Below are 13,398 nucleotides of genomic sequence, written 5' to 3' on the forward strand. Positions count from 1 at the left end.
TCCTGGAGTAAATGTTCTATTTTCCATCAATAGATCCAAGTAGTTCTTGAAAATGGACAGGGATGAAGTTTGTTTTATGTTGATGGGGAGTCTGTCTTTTCCAGAGCAGCAGGATTCTCTGCTAGAAATACCTGTCCCTCCAAACCATTCTGTTGATACTGAAGAGGTTTACATCCCTACACTGAGTATTTCTGATGCCATTTGACTTGCTGATGTGCAGTAAATCCATCATTATTGGGTCAGAGGATACTTTGTATGCCAGACACAGGTAACTTCTTAGCAGTTTCTAGGCTACCAACTATATTGGCAGGATTTTGAGCCAGTCCATGCTGCACATGTTATTTAGGCCTTGTATCCTTTAGTAAGGTAACTCTCTGCATGCTCCAGTTGTTGTATGTATCTGGACAGATGCATGCCAAAGGGGGCATTCTACTCAATGATTGTCCTAATGAGGACTGCGTAAAGGGGGTCAACAACATCCCTAGATCTAGACACACTCCTTTTGTTTATAAGTTGTGCTATATAGAAGAACATTATTATAATAATGGATGTATGTTGGTCAAAAGTTAGGTCACCATTCATTTAAGTTCCCAAATCCCAAACATTTGGGTCAGCTGTTAGGAGTGTATTGTCAATGTAGTACTGTTGTAGATAACTTCCAAAGATGCAGTAATGCATTTTTTGGCATTAAGTTTTGCTAGAAAAACTTCTTCATGGCATAGCAAATAGATGCTTACAGTCTGATTTCAATCTAAACTGATGTAAGTTTTTTCCTTTTCTTTTAATGTCATGAGACACAAACTACACAAGGAACAGGAAATTACATCAAGCGTATTACCATAAGTGACCACCAGAAAACACTACCATCTAGTGTCTAAACATATCACACATAACTCAAACACAAACACACACACACACACACACACACACACACACACACACACACACACACACACACACACACACACACACACACACACACACACACACACACACACACACATACACTAGTTGTTGCTGGGTCTATATCAGTTCATCAGAATCGTAATTCAACAAACTGCTCTTCAACATTCAAAAAAACAACGCACATTCAGTTAAATGAGCATTCACATCCTCGAATGTTTTTCACAGGGAAAGGATAAAGTTGCCCAATATTCCAAATGTAACATACACCGCAGTATATCAAACCCACCCCCCACTTATATATATCAACTTTGATATTGCACTATAGTGGGCAAAAGGGCATTTCCTGATGTTGGCCACCTTTTTCCTTTTTCTTATGAAACACATTCATGCATGTGAACGTTCGCTGTTTTTTTTCATTGAAGAGCAGTTGGCTGAATTGCGATTTCAGCGAACTGACATAGACCTGCTGCTATATATATATGTCTAACACCCCCACTCAACAACTACTACTTAAGTCATCCCCATTTGTGATCTAAATCTACAAATTTGTTTACTGTGAGTGGCTTTGTCATAGCATCAGCAATCATTTTATCAGTTTCACAATATGAAAGCGCAATCACTTTTTGTCAACCAGGTTATGAATGTAATGGTGTCTGACATCAATATGCTTGTTTCTTGCATTGATCTTTTCACTGGTTGCAAGTTTAATGCATCCCCGATTGTCCTCATATTAGACCGTAGGCTGCGACACTGGTTCTCCAAGATCTTCAAGAAACTGTCGCAGCCAAATGATTTCATGACTGGCATAGGCAGCAGAGATGCATTCTGCCTCTGCAGAAGACAACACCACTGAGATCTATTTCTTGCTGGACCAGAATTTAGGACTGTTTCCTAACTGAACAAGTAACCACTTTTAGATTTTTATGTGTTGAGGTCACCTGCCCAATCAAATTCCACATATCCTGTGAGGTTTAAGTCACTAATTGCTGACAACTTTAAACTCAAGTCTTTTGTGTCTTTGAGATACCTCATAACTTTTTTTATGCAATTCCAGTCTCTTTGACTTGGTTTACTTAAATGCCTGCAGAGAAGTGACATGGCTGCTGCAATGTTAGGACGTGTAATGGCTGCAATGTACAGAAATGCCCCCACTGCTTGTCTGTACTGCTCATTAGATGATAGAAGATCTTCCTCTCCTTCAACTTTGGATAAGCTACATCCATGGGTGTGCTTACTCATTTAGCCTCAGCCATGTTGAACTGTTGAAGAATTTAATCAATTTTTGCACTTTGGTTTAACAGAAAACTGCCATCCTCCTTCTCATGCTGTGTTAATTCTGAGGTAGTATGTCACCTCACTACGATCTTTAGTCTCAAAGTGCTGATTGAGTACTGTTGTTAACTCTGCAATGTTGTCATTCTTTTTGTAAGCAATAATCAAGTCATCCATATAGATTAACAGAGACCTCCATTCAGCATCTATACGTTTAGAGTATAGGCATGGATCGATTGGCTTTGTTTCGCATGAATCCTTCGTCTACCAGAACTTTGTTTACCTTTGAGTTCCACGCCTGAGTTGCTTGTTTAAGACCATAGAGGGATTTTTGCAGCTTGCAAACAAGATGCTTTTCTCCACTTTTCACATATCCTACTGGCTGTGACATGTATATTTCCTCTTCTATATCTTCATTAAGAAAAGCTGTCTTCATATTGTGATGTTTCACTATCATTTTCTGTAAAGCCGCCACTTTCATCAGTGTTTTGAAAGTACTTTTTCTGGCAACTGGAGAAAAAGTAGCATCATAGTCTTCATCAAATTTTGGGTATGCTTTTGTATCTAACCTTGCCTTGTACCTACAGAGTTTCCCTTCAGAGTTACATTTGGCTTTAAAAACCCATTAACATCTGATTACATGTCTACCTTGAGGTAGCTCTGAAAGTGTCAATGTCTGGAGTTCATTGGGCAATGTAATCTCTTCATCAGCTGCTCTAATCCACATTTGCTTCTCATGTGGTGGTAGTTTTTGCATCTCTTCCCACGAACGCAGCTCAGTCTGAACTGTTGTGCGAGCCATATAAGACAAACATTTAGGTGGAATACATTTATTGCTTGCTGTTGATTTTCTGACTGAAGTCACTTGTGGTTCAGGGTCTTCTTTATCAGTTTTTGAATTGTCTGCAATAATTTCTATTTCTGTGTAGTTTTGTTCTTGTATTTCTTGTGACACGGATGTGGATTTTTCCTCAGACTGAACAGTTTGTGTCAGTTCCTGAAACTTTGAACACACAGAACTTTCATCAACAATGACATTTCTGCTGACTGTTATCTTGTTTGTGTCTGGATGTAGGATTTTGTATCCTTTTTGAGATGCACTGTAAACCAAAAGTACACCTTCCTTTGCACATGGATCCCATTTTGTACGTTTTTCCTTTGGAATGTGCACATAGATTTTACTTCCAAAAATTTTGATGTGTCTCAAATCTGGTTTCTTGGAATTTTCTCTGTTGTTTTTCCTGGCAAGTGGTTTTGGAGATAGCATGCAGTCAGGATAGCCTCTCCCCAGTATGTGGCTGGCATATCAGCATTACAAAGCATGCTCCTTCCACTCTCACAGAGAGTCAGATTGATTCTCTCTGCAACCCTATTTTGTTCTGGGTTACAGCTTACAGTGATCTGGAACATAATTCCTTGTTTTCTGAGAATGGCTTGTGTTTTGCCACTTGTATATTTAGATCTGTTATCTGTAGGTAGCACTCTGGGCATTCTACCAAATGTATTACTTTTTTGAGCTAGATACTGTTCTAACTTCATTGGCACATCATCCTTGTCATACAACAGGTACAATGTGGTGTACCTGGAGTAATCATCAATAAAACTAAGAAAATATCTCTTCTTTCCTGGAGTCATGTTTTCCATTGGACCACAAAGATCTGAATGACTTAAGTCTAGAGGTTGTTGAGCTCTGCTGTTGCTCTACTTTGGAAAAGGCTTTGTCATCATTTTCCCTTTAATGCAGCTGGTATATTTCATTATTTAATCACACTGGCTAATTTTTATACCACTTGCATAGTTACCCTCAACTATTTTCTTTATTGTGTCAGGACTTCTCTGCTCAAGACATCTGTGCCAAGTGTGGATGTAGTTTGAATGTTTTCCTCTTTGGCTGTATTAACCATTTCATTGCAGTTCAGCTGATACAGTTTATTTGTGATTTTGGCCTTTGTGAGTAAGCAATCCCCTTTTATGATGACACAACAGTCACCTTGGAAATGAGTAAGCTTTTTGTGGCAAGAGTGCCAGGTTTGAATCTTTCCATCTTCATTTCCCCTCTGTGTGACATTGATCAAAATATTTAACCAGACAATGCTTTGGAGCAATTGGAAATTTGTGCCAGGCTCCTTAATGATCTCCAAGACTGCCTGCCTAGTAACCAAGAACATGTTGTTGATGTTTGCCAGGCATTTCTTATTGCATAGCTGATCTAGTTCAGGAAATGTTTGGGCAATATCACTGGTACAGAATTTTTAATGCAATATAGGCAATTTATTCTTCAAGGGCAGCAGGCGCTGCATTTGTCGATGAAGCACATAAAAGCAAAGTTGTTTGTCAGTAGCTAACTCTGCATGCGTAATAGTGCTCTTTAATGTGCTACTACTCAGATGACTTTTACTTCTGCAGAGATTGCGTATATTGACTTAGCGTATGTTATTAGGCGGTTAATATTTCTTATGTTCTTATAAATACTCCTATTTAAGTGTGCTACACATGGTTGTATCTTAATGTATCCGGCTTATGATCTTTATACAATTTTATGTAGTCCATCCAAAGGTACCACTAAAGTATATGTAATTTATTTCTTCATAACAATGGTTGTACAAAATAGTTATAACTGCTAGTGGGGGGTGGGGGTTCTCTATGTATGAAAGTACCTTACGCTCTTATCTGGTCATTTTTAAACAGTTAATCTGGCTTTGCAGCACTATTGTGTGTGAGACAGAGTTAGAGAGAATTAAGCTGGAATATTTTGGCTGCTGTGTTTGTTTGAAACAGATTTTAAATATGTGACCAGAGTACTGTATGTCATTCGCCAGCCATAATAATGATTTGCACTTTCTACATTTTTCTGTTGCTATGACTGCTAGGAAGCACATTCCATGTAGCAGTCAAAATATTCCAGCAATATCTTTTATCATCAACAGGAGCAAATTTGATTCATATATATTTTGCACGTGGCATTTTCAGTCATATAGTATGCTAACATAATCTGTAGTAAAAAGAAAAACTGCTATGAATTATTTTACCATTTCACCACAGGGTGGAGATATTTACTTCTTTATAAATCTGAAGGAAGCTTTGCTGTACGCCTTCAATGATTTTGATGGGGAAGTTATTTTCAGGGACAAATAAGTACAACTGTAATATGTTTTGCTGAGTCAGGTGTATTAATTCATATAACTAACCAGAACTTATAGTCAGGCTATCAGGGAAAGTTTTCTGCACAATTTAAATGTCAACATTTCTAAGACAAGAGAGCTCCGTAGTTTAAAGTTTATTGTGGTTTAAGTACACTTAATTAATTTCCTGGGAACTTTCCGGCTGACTCTTTTAAGGGTTGTCCTCTTCAGCTTCAGCTTCTGGTGTCCATTTAGAATGTCATACTAATCCCAGCAAAAATGGAGTCGGTACATAAGCATTAAACACATGTTCAGCGATGGCAGTGCTACCAAGTGTTATAGGCTTGCACGTGTGTGTATGTTAAGTCATAGGCATAGCAATGCCATTATCAACAAGAAGAAGACAATTAATTAAAAAATCTTAAATGCTGCAGTTTTTGTTCAGCTAGTATTTTTAGTCTGGAATAAACTAAGTATTTTCACATATAGGTTAATACTTAGCCAAGCACTACACCTCTGAGAAGAGGATGAATTTAAGCCAGTGGCTGTCTGAATATGTTAGCTCAGAGTGAATTAGGAGAATTTTATTAAATATTACCTATCGTATTGTTTGTGTCATGGAATCCATTTTATGAACTGATTAGGGGTCAGATAGGAAGAAAAAAATGCCAGTTTATAAACAGCAGCACCTTGGCTTTGGAAAGAGCAAGTGTACACGTAATACATTCCTTGAGAGTTAAAGCTCTGGGTCTCTGCAGTGTGGTTTTTGAAACTTGGATAGTATGAATCATGAACTCAGTGAGCCAAGTTAGCGAGAGCAGCCTGTATTTAATATTTGTTTTTGGACTCTTTTTCAATTCCTATATAGTGTGTACAAAAGCTTTTTTCTAGAAAGAGAAGCACACTACAGAGTTCTAGAAGGAAGGCAAGCAAGACTATATATTCATTGCTTAGCTTTCTGCTGATCCTATGGAATTTGTTTTTCATTCCGAGTTGCATTGCATGACCATTCCTATTAACGTTATAATACTTTTCAGTTAGGATTCAGCCTTTCATTCACTGAGTGTGAAGCATATGGAAATAGTTATTCATGCTGATGAAAATCTACATTATAGTGAAAAGTCCTCTCTGAATATTTGTAGGACCTGTTTGACTTGTAGTCTTGGCATTTTTGTTCTGTTTCTGACTTTTGCTTGTAGTTATGAATTTAGATTGCTCAAATTTGACATGTTCCCTCCTAATGAGAAAACCATTTCCTGCCATTGTACAGACTAAGGCTCTCAGTCATTTTAATGTACCTCAGATGCTGACAACAAATAAGTGCCAGATTTCATCAGCACAGTGAAGCATATCCTTTGAAATCATTGCCGATTTAACAGCACTCCTAAAGATCCTTGTGCATTTCTGGATAAGTATTGTACTGTTCAAGGCCTTCTAAAGATCCCTGTGTATTTCTGGTTTAGTATTGTACTGTTCAAGGCCTTGTAGAGATCCTTGTGTATTTCTGGTTAAGTATTGTGGTGTTTAAGGCCTTGTAAAGATCCCTGTATATTTCTGGTTAAGTATTGTACTGTTCAAGGCCTTCTAAAGATCCCTGTGCATTTCTGGTTAAGTATTTTACTGTAGCTACACATGCAGTGTTGCTGTGGTGAAGCACGATTACTTCCACAAATTAATATAGGCAACCCCATGTGCTGACACATTAGTATGGGTGGTGATGCACCCTAACATTTGCTTGTAAGTGCATTTGTTATGCATCTACATCCTCTGTGCTATAACCATTGTAGTAGTAGTTGGCAGCCAATATGCCAGACTATTTTAACCATGCAGCTTTTATGTTATAATATTTTATAAATATTTTTACAGTTTTAATGTTAATGTCATTGCTCTTGCAGTGAAGTTCTAACATGGGATGCATCTGGTGTTTAGTGTAGTAGCCTTCAGCAGTAATTTTAGTCTTAGCATTATATTACACTTTTCATTACGTTTAGTTTGTATTTCCTCTACAGAAACACCAGTTGTATTACCAGTTTGAATTTGCTGAAACCAAACATGATTAAGGATTCTCTGTTCTTGGATATGACCTTATTCTGGTGTTTTCTTGCTGTTGAAACACATATACAATTTAATGAAGACTGAGTTAACTATTTAGCCAATGCTGTAACAGGAGTTATTGAAGTCTGCTAATGTTTGTTGTACCCATGGGTGTTGGTTTGGTGCTGCTTTGTGTTATATCTACTGAGTCCATCATACCTCTCAACCTCTTAGGGCAAGAAATCTGGACAAAGCCATAAATAATGGGGGAGGGGGACAAACATAGGGATAATTTTTAAATATTGCTCTTACAAACTTAGAAAGTTGATAGAACAACAGGCTTTATGTTAGCATGAATTTTCTGAAGGGTATGAGATCTGAAACTCAAATGTCTGTCATTCTATTTTGACTTCAGTCTTTAATGACTTGGAAATGTTGTGCCAGAAAATCATAGTTTTATGAAAAATGGACCAACAATATGAAACAAAAATCTAAACATCTTGCAAAAATTACTAAGGGCTTTTCATCCAGAAAAAAGGAGATCATTGTCCCACTGTACTCAGCCCTCATTAGGCCCATTATAGAGTATAATGCCCCGTTTGGTATGTACCTCAGAAGACATCTGCAACAGCTGGAAAGGCCACAGAAATACCTCACTAAAAGAATCACAGGCCTAAAGCAGATGCCATATGCTGACCATCTAAAAACTCCAGCTATACTCTGTGGTATATCGTCTACTCAGAGGCAGTCTCTGCTTAACATACAAGGCCATGTCAAACCCTGAGCTGTTGGACATGCTCCACTTAAAGAAATCCCAATCCCTCAGAGCCACACACTCCAGGGATCTAAACTTTATCATCACAATGAACAAAACATGCTGGAGGGATAGGTTCCTGACCCAGAGACTCCCCATAATCTGGAATAGACTGCCCATACATGTCAAGCAGAGTGCCTCATTGGCCCTCTTCAAAAGGAACCTTGATGATTGGATGGGAGATAGGAAATTCACCCCGGGAATCATGTCAGTCGCCCTGCTAGACAGGGGCCCAGAGAAGTAAATATTGTGGGAAGAAATATCCAGGGAATTGTTATGGCTAGGCTTGCATAGGCCTTAGAGCCAATAGCCTAGTACCAACTTATGAACCTATGAACCTATAAAAATCTGTACAGCTGAGATGTATGGAGTCCGTAGCCAAGATTTCTGCCTTATGTTACTGAAACACCTTTCAGATTTGTTGTAAGGCTGGAGCAGCTGAATGCCCTGAGACTGTGTATTCATGCTGATATATGCTATTGGAATGGGCAACAACAGCTGAAATTGTATGTGAGTCTTATGACTTGTCTGGGATAGTGTTTTTCAGCACCTGATTGGCATCTATGTCTACTTTCTGGTCCTAACAGCATATGGATCTGAAACTGATGGCTACACTGATGTGTGGCTAGGAGTGGAGACACTCTGTCCTTGTGAACAATGCCAGAAATTTTCAGGACTGCAGTGAACTAGTTTGAATAAACTCTGTAGATGTACTGGAGAATCTAAATGAACCATAAGTACTTTAGCTATATTTTGATTGGACTTCTTTTTGAACTCATATTAGTTAGTTACTGCTTTGTTACTTTTAATAGTTTTACATTTTGGCTTAGGTCCACATTGTATGATGCATTTAAATCTTTTGCTTTGCTTAGCTTAATTTAGTTTATTGCATCAAATTTAACATTGGATATTTCATGTAAAACTGCATTTTTAGTTATAAATTCTTAGTTGCTAAGTACATTCTGGTCTAGGTTACAATTTTTTGCCTTGCTATTATTGCATTTACCTGGTAGTCTAAATTGTCTATAGGTTACAGCTCTGTTTGAGCTCCGGGGCCTGAATCTAAGGCTGTACCTACTGGACTGGTGATGAGGCTGTCCATTTCTTGGGGCTTTATTAGCTCTCCCTTCTCTTTTTTTTTTTTTTTGCTGTTCACATCTCAACCCCAGTGTCTCCGGTAAGTGCAGGGGCTTATGGTGAAAAGACTGATAGGGTTTGGCCTAGGAGGTGGTTTCCTTTTGCATGCCTTGATGGGAGATTTCCTGTGGAGATTAAGGTTGCTCAGCAGCACCTGAGGACAGAATGGTCTGCAGATCAGGGTCCTCCCTGCCATGTGCTAGTACTCAGTCAGCAACATGGCCTGGGGTTGTGCTATGCAATGCCAGGTCCATTAGGAGAGTAAAGTAGGCATTATATCTTATTTACTCCATGTGGATAACCTGGTGTTTATCATCAAGACCGGGTTGGATCAGAAAGCAGGCCCCTTTATAAGCTTTTATTTTCTACTGAGTCATCAGGTGATTGACAGCCACAGGCTAAATCACACAGCTGGTGAGATGACTATCTGTTGTTCTTCTGATGTGAAGTTGATCATGGTTGATGCTGGATAATCTAACTCCTTTGAATTTGTTCTTGTGGGAGGAGTGAATTGCATTTTTCTGCATTTGTAACATCCACTAGAGTATCTCACAGAATGTCGGAAAGAATTCTCCTACCTGGTACATCATACATCTGCGAGAAAGATAATCCCGGGGTGTTTTTATGTTTCAACATAAGACAAGATTTGTGAGCTTGCTATGGAGCCCTTAAGTTTTATGAAATATTTCAGCTTCATTTGGGTCATTTCTACTGTGACCCATAACACTGGACATTCTTTAAGCTAATTTTCCATGTTTGTTTAGAAACCAGGGGTGTGACGGTGTTACCTGTCTCCTGGTTAGACCACCACCTGGTCCACTTCATATTTGCCATTCTTTCATACCTCCCCCTAAATCTCCAGTTAAAGAGCTGGTGAAATATAGAGATCTAAGTGAATTGGACTCTGTACTCTTTGCCCAATACCAGCTACCTGAAGGGGTCAGCGAGTGTAAGATTAGGTTTCATGTAAAGTCTTAGAAATGCAGCCATATTAAAGCAGATGTACATCTTCATTTTACATTTTACATGCAGATACAACACAATGGAACATTTCAGTAACCTTCAGTCAAGAATACTGACAAGAATTAAAATGCACTAACAGAATGTGCAGTACATTAAGCACAAACAGGCTTGGGAACCAAGGTTAAAGAGGCATGTAGACATTTACAGGGTATTGGTATTATTAAGAGACATATTTCAAACACATAAGTTAGTTTGTTAATCCATTCGGACTGATAAGCAGAAAGTCATTGCAGTGCAGTCCACAAAAGTTTGGTACAGACGCTCAAGAGAGCATACAGAAGTCAGGTCAAATATCCAGCATTCCAGAATATTAATTATATTACTCAGGATGAGAGGAATAATTCTGAGTATAATGAGTGCAGAAGCTAGGGACATTATAATTCAGCCTATTTCAGTTTATCAGCACTGTTATTGGAGACAATAAGATTTGATTCAGATATTGTTGACATCTAATTCCACTGTACATCATAAAACATTCTTAACCAAAATACACTGTGTGCAGACATTTTATTCTGAAAGGTACAAGAAGATTTGGCAAATAAAGGCGAGACTGGTACCTGTTCAGCACAGTTCTGAATAATTAAAACAAAGACATCCATTGTAGTCTCACTCTAGTTTCTTCCAGTTATTTCCACTTCATTTCAATATTCTGCAGTCTTCAATTCTTACAGTGAGGATGAGTTAGTTTCATTGTATGACTGCCATTACCATGCTGTGGATTAGTCTCTTTCGAGAAGGTATGCCATAGGCCATTGCTTTGATATGGTCACGGTTTTACCATGAAATGCTGCCAAGGTGTAGGCTAGGGCATAATTTCAGGTTGGACTCACAACGGGGCCAGGCACACTGTTTTGAAGACAAACCTATTCTGGAAAAACATTATGCTTATATTAGACGGAAATCTCTTGGAAAGGGGGTGATTTTTATGCCCAAACAGTTCCCTGCTGCAAGGAATTGTCTAGCTGCAACCTTTTTGTTATAGACAGATTGAACAATCTGTCATGTCTGATAACCAGGAGTTTTTTTCCACCGATGATTGTAAGGATGCTGTATGATTTTTTTGTGTCAAGGTTGCCAAGATAAAGTGGTCTTTTAATTATTTATTGATGTTTCATTACCAGGATCTGACTATGTAGAAGCCCATTTTCAATGGTCGTGGGAGGCAACCTTTGAGCATTGCTGCTCATTATTCTATCATTATCTATGATAATGCTCATTATGGGTACCAGAACTAGGGTGGAGTGAAGGGTGCAAACTGCCAGGGGGCATGATTAACATCAGTACAATGACTAGGGTGGAGTGAAGGGTGCAAACTGCCAGGGGGCATGATTAACATCAGTACAATGACTAGGGTGGAGTGAATGGTGCAAACTGCCAGGGGGGATGATTAACATCAGAACAATGACTAAGGTGGAGTGAAGGGTGCAAACTGCCAGGGGGCATGATTAACATCACTACAATGACAAGGGTGGAGTGAAGGGTGCGAACTACCAGGGGGCATGATTAACATCAGTACAATGACAAGGGTGGAGCGAAGGGTGAAAACTGTCAGGGGGCATGATTAACATCAGTACAATGACAAGGGTGGAGCGAAGGGTGCAAACTGCCAGGGAGCATGATTAACATCACTACAATGACAAGGGTGGAGTGAAGGGTGCGAACTACCAGGGGGCATGATTAACATCACTACAATGACTAGGGTGGAGCGAAGGGTGCAAACTGCCAGGGGGCATGATTAACATCAGTACAATGACTAGGGTGGAGTGAAGGGTGCAAACTGCCAGGGGGCATGACTAACATCAGTACAATGACTAGGATGGAGTAAAGAGTGCAAACTGCCAGGGGGCATGATTAACATAACTACTATGACTAGGGTGGAGTGAAGGGTGCAAACTGCCAGGGGGCATGATTAATATCACTACAATGACTAGGGTGGAGCAAAGGGTGCAATCTGCCAGGGGGCATGATTAACATCACTACATTGATTAAGTTGGAGCTAAGGGTGCAATCTGCCAGGGGGCATGATTAACATCACTATAATGACTAGGTGGAGTGAAGGGTGCAAACTGCCAGGGGGCATGATTAACATCACTACAATGAATAGGGTGGAGTGAAGGGTACAAACTGCCAGGGGGCATGATTAACATCACTACAATGACTAGGGTGTAGCGAAGGGTGCAAACTGCCAGGGGGCATGATTAACATCACTATAATGACTAGGGTGAAGTGAAGGGTGCAAACTGCCAGGGGGCATGATTAACATCACTGCAATGACTAGGGTGGAGCGAAGGGTGCAAACTGCCAGGGGGCATGATTAACATCACTCCAATGACTAGGGTGGAGCGAAGGGTGCAAACTGTCAGGGGGCATGATTAACATCACTGCAATGACTAGGGTGGAAAGAAGGGTGCAAACTGCCAGGGGGCATGATTAACATCAGTACAATGACAAGGGTGGAGCGAAGGGTGCAAACTGCCAGGGAGCATGATTAACATCAGTACAATGACTAGGGTGGAGCGAAGGGTGCAAACTGCCAGGGGGCATGATTAACATCACTACAATGAATAGTGTGGAGCGAAGGGTGCAAACTGCCAGGGGGCATGATTAACATCACTACAATGACTAGTGTGGAGCAAAGGGTGCAAACTGCCAGGGGGCATGATTAACATCACTACAATGACTAGGGTGGAGTGAAGGATGCAAACTGCCAGGGGGCACGATTAACATCACTACAATGACTAGTGTGGAGTGAAGGGTGCAAACTGCCAGGGGGCATGATTGACATCAGTACAATGACTAGGGTTTAGTGAAGGGTGCAAACTGCCAGGGGGCATGATTAACATCATTACAATGACTAGGGTGGAGCGAATGGTGCAAACTGCCAGGAGGGATGATTAACATCACTACAATGACTAGGGTGGAGCGAACGGTGCAAACTGCCAGGGGGCATGATTAACATCAGTACAATGACTAGGATGGAGTAAAGAGTGCAAACTGCCAGGGGGCATGATTAACATAACTACTATGACTAGGGTGGAGTGAAGGGTGCAAACTGCCAGGGGGCATGATTAATATCACTACAATGACTAG

The sequence above is a fragment of the Protopterus annectens genome, chromosome 1.part1, assembly GCF_019279795.1.
Source record: "Protopterus annectens isolate FY-2018-M chromosome 1.part1, PAN1.0, whole genome shotgun sequence".
Taxonomy (NCBI): Eukaryota; Metazoa; Chordata; order Ceratodontiformes; family Protopteridae; genus Protopterus; species Protopterus annectens.